We start from the raw sequence: 8701 nt of genomic DNA, 5'->3' as shown, positions 1-8701 counted from the left end.
CCATCTTTTGCCATCTTAGTAGCTAGACCACGTAGAGAATATTATTATGTTAAAAAAAAAATTGTTGTGTTTGCCTTGGAAAAATTTAGGACATGACATTTGTTGTGTTTTCCTTGGCAAAATTTAGGGCATGACACATATTTATTTTCAAGCTCATCCCAAGGAGTGAATTGATTCTGCTCAAAGAGATCTATTAACTGTTTAATACCTTTCTTAGCCCACAGTCTAGCAGAACACCCTTGGGTAAGGGCCAAAGGTTTACCATTTAGGTGAAGATTCCACCAAATGGATATTTTACCATGGACTTGATCATTACAATCAAAATCCTTGTTAGTGATGAATTGCCTAACATGGTCCCAAGCCTTCCAAATAGATCTAAAAACCATAGAACCTTGGACCATGACAAGAAAGTTACCAATAATGAGGTCGCAAAAGGGGAGATTAGTCCAAGATTTGGCTTTCTTAGGTACACCCCTCTCAATGTTGGTTCTAACCAGCACTTTCCAAGGACAGTCACCCTCCATAGATTGAAAAATCCATTTGGTAGATAGGGCAATACCCTAAATTCTTAAGTCCTTCAACCCAAGTCCCCCAAGGGCCTTGTCAGTGTGGCACCAAGCCCAATTAACAGAATGAAATTTATTATTACCCTTTCAACTAGACCAAAGAAATTGTCTGATGGACTTCTGAATTTCAGCAATCTAATAATTGTTAAAAAACCAGGCAGAGGAATAGTAAATGGTGTAAGAGGAAAACATCTTCTGGAAAACTTGAATTATGCTTGCCAGAGATAACGCCCTATTATGCCATTTTTAAAGCTTCTTATCAATCTTCTCTTTAACCGATGACCACATGTCCTTGAGGGAAAGTTCCACCAAGAAAGGGATACCAGGATACAAGGATATTTAGTGATCTTATTAGGGCCTCCCCATTGAAAATTGTATTGAGAAAACCAATTTGGGGGTTGAACATCCCACCCCAAACAAACTGATTTGGCTTGAGATATTGTAGCCCTAGATATAGATTAAAAAAAATTGAGTTTATATTGCAAAGCCTTCAAATTACTTTCTAAAAGCTCAAAGAAGAATGTGATATCATTTGCAAACTGGCATTGATGACCTCTTCATCATTAGGAAAATAGATACCTTTGACATCAGGAGATAAAGAATTATCTCTAAGAATATAGAAAGGAGCCTCTGAAGCAATCACAAAAAGAGATGGTGCCAGAGGGCACCCTTGTCTAATGGATCTCGCTAGAGAAAAAGGAGTAGAGAGAACACTGTTAACTTCAACCTAAGAAAAAGCATCACTAAGAAGAACCTACATAGTATTGCAAAAAGAGGGAGGGAAACCGAAGGCCTCTAACATCATAAGAATAAACCTCCATTCAACCCTATCATAAGCCTTCTCAAAATCCAAAAGAAGCATGGCTGAGTTTTGGTGTGAGAATTTAGACCACTTCATGGCTTCCCAACTTGTTATGAGATTCTTGAGAATATATCTACCCTTGATGAAACCAGTTTGGGTGGAGTTAACAAATTTAGGAAGAATACTGACTAACCTAAGAGCCATAATTTTAGCCAAAATATTATACGACACATTAAGAAGGGTAATTGGCCTCCAATTCCTAATGAGGGTCTTATCTATGTCCTTGGGGAGGAGCTTAATGATCCCTTGATTAACATCATGTCCAGAGGAGCCAATGGACAAAGCTTCAGAGTATAAGTGATGGAGATCCTTATATATCCAACTGATATTGGATTTATAGAACTCAAAAGAAAAACCATCAAGGCTCGGGGCCTTATCATTATTGAGAGCCTTGATAGCTCCCTCTATGTCCTCAATATAGATATCTTTAGCAAGCACAACAATATCATCCAAGTCCAACTTTTTAGGAATAAGCATTTTGCATTTATTTCTTAAAGACTTAGCCTCAGAGGAGTCCTCTAAAGTAAAAAGAGTCTTGTAATAATAAGAAAAAGCCTAAATAATAATCTTAGGGTCTGAAATGTGCTGATTATCAATCAAGAATCTATCAATGGACTCTTTAATATGTTTACATTTAAGAAGATTGAAGAAAAATTTCGAACCCCTGTCCCCATGTTGGACCTAGTGGGCTCTAGGTTTGATCCTGGCTCCATGAATCCTAACTTGTTGATGCTTCCTAAGAGCATCCTTGGCAGCCATAACCTAAGAGAGAAGATCCAAATTGGAGGAATCTCTTTGGATATTGTTCTCTACTATTTGCAATTCATATGATAATTATTTTTCAACAAACCTGTAATCCTTAGCCTTTTTTTGACCAATGGTTTGAAGAAAAATCCTCCATGAAGAAAGGTTAGTTTTCCATATATGAATATGGGATAGGTGCTAAAGGTTAATTTTATTAATACCTCTAATAATTTGAAGAGAAGCAAGAACGTCCTTATCCATGAGGAGACTGGTGTTTAAGATGAATTTACTACTTCTTGACTTGTGTTGAAGGGGACTACTATTAATATTAACCTTAATCAAAATAGGGTGATGATCAGACAAAGTGGTGGCAATAACCCAAACAATATTTCCAGAGATGTCAGGAGGAAAAGAGAAAAAATACTTATTGGTATAAAACCTGTCAGGCTTGGAATAAATCCTAGCATTGCCCTACTGAAAGTTGCACCAAGTGTGCCATAATCTAGGGGTTGGTATTCATGTTGCTAGCAATAGGATAAAAAAGATAGTTAGAATTTAAAAATATATTCCAATAGAATTTTTCATTATCCTTCCAATGAAAGGAATTCCCCCCGACATGTCATCCTAAGATTCAATCATGTTGAAATCTCCACTGAAAAGCTAAGGCATATTTGGGAGGTCTATAAGCCATTTTCAGAGCTCAATTCTTTCCTTAGGATTATTTGAAGCATAAAGAACACAGACTGCAAAAGTCTTGTCATCATACAACAAAGTAACCCACACTGCTCTCTAATAAGGAGAACATCCATTATTAGTAATATGTTTTTCCCATTTATTAATAATAAGAAGGGCAATTCCTCCTCTACCTCTCTCATGGTTAGTGCAAAACTTAATAGCCTCTTTCCAAATAAAATTAAGATTCGAATCCAAAGTGAATCCCACAGACTTAACCTCCTGCATCATAAAGAAGTATATATAATGCAAAGAATTTAACAATCCCTTGATAACAAATTTTCTATCAGGGGACTCTAAATCCCTCACATTCCAAGATAGGCAATTCATTGAGACAAAATGTTAGAGGTGGAGATTGTAATACCTTCTTGATCAGCTAGGGCAGAAATATTATTTGACACATCCCCTGGTTTAGGAATAGATGGTTTAATTTTTGAGCGAGGTGGTCTTCCTCTTCACCTAGCAATTGGAGAGTAGGTGTTAACATCGTCTTTGATATCTATTATAGAATCCACATCCATGCACTACCCATGATTAGACTTTGGAGGAACAGGGGTGGCCAAAATAATTTCAAATTCATAATCCTCCCCAATCTCTTGGAAGATTTTTTGGGGGAATTTTTTAGAGGACTCACTAGCTTGGGGCTTACAATTGATATCAACATTCTAATTGATAGTATTTGCATGAGTCAAAGCAGGACTAGTTAACAATTTAACATGATGATTATTACTATTGTTGGGCTGAAAAGTTTTAGGCATGGAATAACTATTTCCCCTTCTTCTTTTCTTATCTCGAACAAGAGTAAAACCTTCATCTGTATTAAGATCAATAGCTAAATCAAGATTGGGGAGCATCTAAAGACCTCTAGAGGTAGGAGAGGTATCACACAAAACATTCTCAAGCCGAACAATAATAGCAGAGAGAGGATTAGTTATAGTTTTAGTTGAAACATTCTCGGGTCGAACAATGTTAGGAGCAACATTAGTTGAAACATAAGTGGGGTTAGGGATTTCGGTGGGAGGTGATGGGGATGAAGAAGAAGCAGGGGTTGAATGACAGAGAGCATTCTCAAGGTGAGGATTACTGGTGATGGGAGGATTAACCATATTTTTAGTTGAATCATTGGAAAGATTAGTTTTTTTCCTAATGACTAAACAATCCTTACAGAGGTGGCCTTCTTTGCAGCATAGAAAATAGGCGTTCAAACCCCCCACAACCTTTATAGGAAAGATATAAGCATCATTAAAGATGTTAATTGAAATATTGGTAGGAAGGTCCTTACCACGCAAGAGAGAGATAAGAATTTTAGCATCCATATGCAGGACGAGTCTCAAGTTTCATCCATTCGAATAATTTTACCAATAGGCTCAAGAAAATGTGGCAAAAAATGCCATAAATAAGGGGGAATTTTTTTAACCTATATCCATCTTGGAGCTAAAGGTGTGAGAACCTTCTCATGGATGGCCTCTGGCGACCAAGCAATAGCTCTAAACAATATTGAACCCACATTCCAATATTGTTTTTTAAGAACCTCTGTTTGAGCATCATGATTCACAAAGAAAATCATGTATAAACCCTTTTGTATTTGCCTACAGAATGAAAGATATGCAACCCAAGTTTTTTATTCCAGTAATGATGGAACCAGTCATCCATAAATTTCATTGGTGGACATTTATCAATTTCAAGAGCTCAAAAAAAAATCACAGTATCTCTTAATCTATCCTTTTCCTTAAAAATTTCTTCCAACATTTCAGGATTAGGAACAATGGCAAAAGGAGACAGAGAAGCCAAAGGGGTCTTACCATTTTTGGAGACATCATTGTTACCTGCACTTGCAAATTCAAACCTTGCTCTATCGTTAATGACTGATGATCGATCCATAGCCTTAGAAAAAGACTTAGGCCAATCACTGCTATGGGAGACTAGGTTACTAATGCCAATACCTGAAGCAGATTTAACATCCCTCGAAAAAGTATTATTTGGTACTTGCTCGGCAGTCTTGCCATTACTCACCCCAAACATCTTAAAGTCTTTAATACTGGATGTAGAAAGGGATACGCCTGAATCAAGGAGCTACATGGAAGAGTTGCACTATCCCTCGCCATCAGCATTGGCATTGTCAAAGGTTGCCACCTTGACAAAGCCCAACGATACAAAAGGAGGAGAATAGAAATCCCTGCAGACCCAATCAAAAATCACATGCAGATCGAAAGGAGCAAATCCAATAAGAAAGCTTTGCACAAAAAAAACCTAATTTTTCATTTCCAATCGCAATCATCGCCAAAGGTTTAAATTTCCCTCATTACGCTATCTAATTAATTCACTGACTGATTCGCTGCGTACATACAATGCGAAATTTGAAGCTTATGCATCTAATGAAACATAATCATAATCCATAATATTTTTCTAATTTATTGTAATATTTTTTTAATATTTTCTAAACTAATGTTTAAAAAATATTTTCTAATATAAATATAATATTTTTTCTAATAAAACTAATATTTTTTTAAAATTATTTCCTGATGTTATACTATTTTTAAAAATATTGAAAAATATTTTTCTAATATTCTACACAATTTTTTTAAAAATATTTTCTAATGTTTTTCTAATATATTGAAATATTTTTCTAATATTTTCTAGACTAACATTTTTAAAAATATTTTCTCATATTTTTCTAATAAAACTAATTTATTTTTCTAAATTTCTTTCCTAATGTTATACTAATATTTTTCTGATATTCTAGATTAATGTATTTTTAAAAATGTTTTCTAATATTTTTCTAATATTCTAGACTATTTTTTTTCTAATATTTATCTAATTTAACACTAATTTGTTTCTAAATTTATTTTCCAATGCTAAATTAATTATTTTCTAATATTCTACACTAAGATTCTTTAAAACTAATATTTTTTAATAATTTCTAATGTATTTTCTAATAACACTCATATATAACTAACAAATTCAAAAAAGGTATAAACGATAAATTAATAGAATTAATTAACATAAATAAATAAATAAAATATAAAATTAACATCAAATATTCTTTGAAAACATAAAAAAACTTCAAATAATAACATATAAACATACACAAAATAACACAACGAGCAAAATTTGGAGGAGAATGGCACAAAGTGAAGTAACTCGCTTACCAATCAGGGGTGTTCGCTCTAACATCCAAATCAAATTTTACACCACCATAAAGTGAAATGGATAAATAGAAAAACGGGAGTTTAAAACTCCAAATCGTCGTAATAATATGTTTGCATGAACATATGGAAAATGGAATTTTGAAAATTTCAATTGTTTTGCGATTTTCTTCATGCCATAAAAGTAGTACCCAGTATTGTGGGTTTGGCCAACTTCCTTAGCATTTTTATTATCTACTACCACCCATCTACATTTGCATAGACATTTGTGATAAAAATAGTGACAATTTATTTTTCATCTAAATAAATAAGTAATTTGACTTGAAAAATATCAATCCTTAAGTCACAAAAAAAACTATTTCATGAATAGGAGAAATAACCTTTGTATAAATAATAATTAACATATTTGACTTGTACCTCCACCATAATGGACATATCAAGGTAGGCATAAAAAATGTCACTGCATTCATATAGATGTCCCATAAAAATAACATGCAATGCTCCACTATTAATACTACCAACACTACATCCTTTATGAATGATTATAATAATAATTACATTAAGATTATTATGGAATATTGAGTATATTTTTTATTTTTTAATTTATTCCTTAAGCATGGAAGCCTATTTTTCCAATAGAATTAGAGACACACAAAACATATAGGATTGCAAGGTACACACCATCTCAACCAAAGCACTTGCAACACAACTTGAATTAATAAAATTTGAACTACGAAAAAATAAAATTGAACCCTAAATTACATGCTAAAATGCTTATAGTCTTATCCTATTTTAGCATCCTTATAAAAAATAAAAGAGAAAGCATAGAAATATATATTCTATCTTCAAATCTTATTTTATGATTATGGATGAATCCAATACGTACTACTATTTCCTTCACTTTTATTGATACAATCAACAAAATGATAGTACAACTACGTATGACTATTCAAATATGAAAGTAAGAGTATACAATAATTAGCTATGATAAGAAATATAAAATACAATATTTAAAGTGTCAATAAAAATCACAACTTTCAACCCCTTTATGAAAAGTATATATCATATAAATATATATTAATTGTTCAAAGAAATCATAAAAAATTTAAAAAGATAGTATCTTAAGTGATATAATTTTTTCTTTCAATTCACGAAGTATTCAATAGAAAGATATTATTTCTTATGAGAAAACTATAAGAAGGGGAAAGAAAGAGTAAAACAAAATAAAACATCTATTAAAAAGCAAACATATAATTTCCTATCCTTTTCTTATATAGAAGAAGACCAAGAGTTTCCTCCCTCATTCAAGTCTAATTTTATTGAATAGAATCCTAAGACATAACAATGCTTCCGGTTTTGATATGCCGGATATGTATGCCTAGACTTTGGTGAGAAAGAAGGTGGTTTGGATGGAAGGGTCTCATGGGTGGACTACTTAGATCGAGAACCACGATGATATCTTACATCAGTTGTTTCTTTGTCTTGTTGTATCTTTATGTTTAGTCTTGCATCATACCATGTAACTATGTCATTTCTTTTGCTCGTGGGTTAGTTGTTTTGCCCCGCTTGTTTAGATCTTTTGAACTCTCCATTTTTAAAATTAAAATAAAATCCTAAGAAATTTGAATTCAATATAATTTTACAAATAAAAGAATGTAAGCTAGTAATAATTGAATCTTCAACCAAGCTTTATAATCCAAATAACCAGTCCATCACTATATGCTATAGCGATACTCTTTTGAACACCATGCTCTTTTATCGCTGCGACAAATAGCGAACATTTGATTTTATCGCTATTCGCTATAACACGTAAATCCTTTCTACAATCAGCGGAAAAATTATCGCTATTACTATAACGACGAGTGTTTCTCATCTCTTAATCCTTCATCGCCGAAACCTATAGCAATAAAACCATTTCTCATCACTTGACGCGATACATCTTCTTTCATCGCTCATCGCCATATCCAAAACAAGTCTTCTCCGTATGCCAATCCCTGTCGCTTCTACCTTCCTGCTTCCAAGGTTTGATGTTCATTTTCCTTACCAGGTTTATGTAAACTCTATATTTTTACTGAAAAGTTTGTGTTGAGATCTGGATCATTGTACTAAACAGTCAGTTACAGTAGATTTGTTTCATGGACAAATATGTAGGATACAAGATTTCAAATACAGAAGACTGAGAAGTGAAAAAAAAAATCTACTTATTATTCAAATTTAGCCAAGATCTGCTTATTATTTAATGATCTTCTCACCCCTCTAGGCATTGGGTCTTCTCAAACCTTTTTCAATCTCAAGACTTGAGCTTAGTGGATGTTGTATCCCATCATTTTATCCAATTGGGTATTTTAGGTTGGGGATTTAGTGTGGTTGCTGTGGCTTAATTAATCTTGGGGAATCCAAGATCCGCCACACTCCATCTGGTTTGCATATCTCAGGGTTTTGTTTAATTTTCATTTTGGGGGTGTTTGTCCTTACAAGAAAACATGTAGAGTTTGACTGGCATTTTGAACATTGTGCTCAACATAATGAGATCGTTTCACTCTTAGGTTGATAGTACCATGCAATTGAGCTCATAGTCTCATAGATTTTTGGGTTTGGGTAATTGGGGAAATACAGCCGATGGTTTCCCAATTGGAGCAGGAAATAGACAA

Source organism: Cupressus sempervirens, chromosome 3, assembly GCF_028749045.1.
Source record: "Cupressus sempervirens isolate cs-2001-9-10 chromosome 3, ASM2874904v1, whole genome shotgun sequence".
Lineage (NCBI taxonomy): Eukaryota > Viridiplantae > Streptophyta > Pinopsida > Cupressales > Cupressaceae > Cupressus > Cupressus sempervirens.
Note: the sequence above shows the minus strand (reverse complement) of the source record.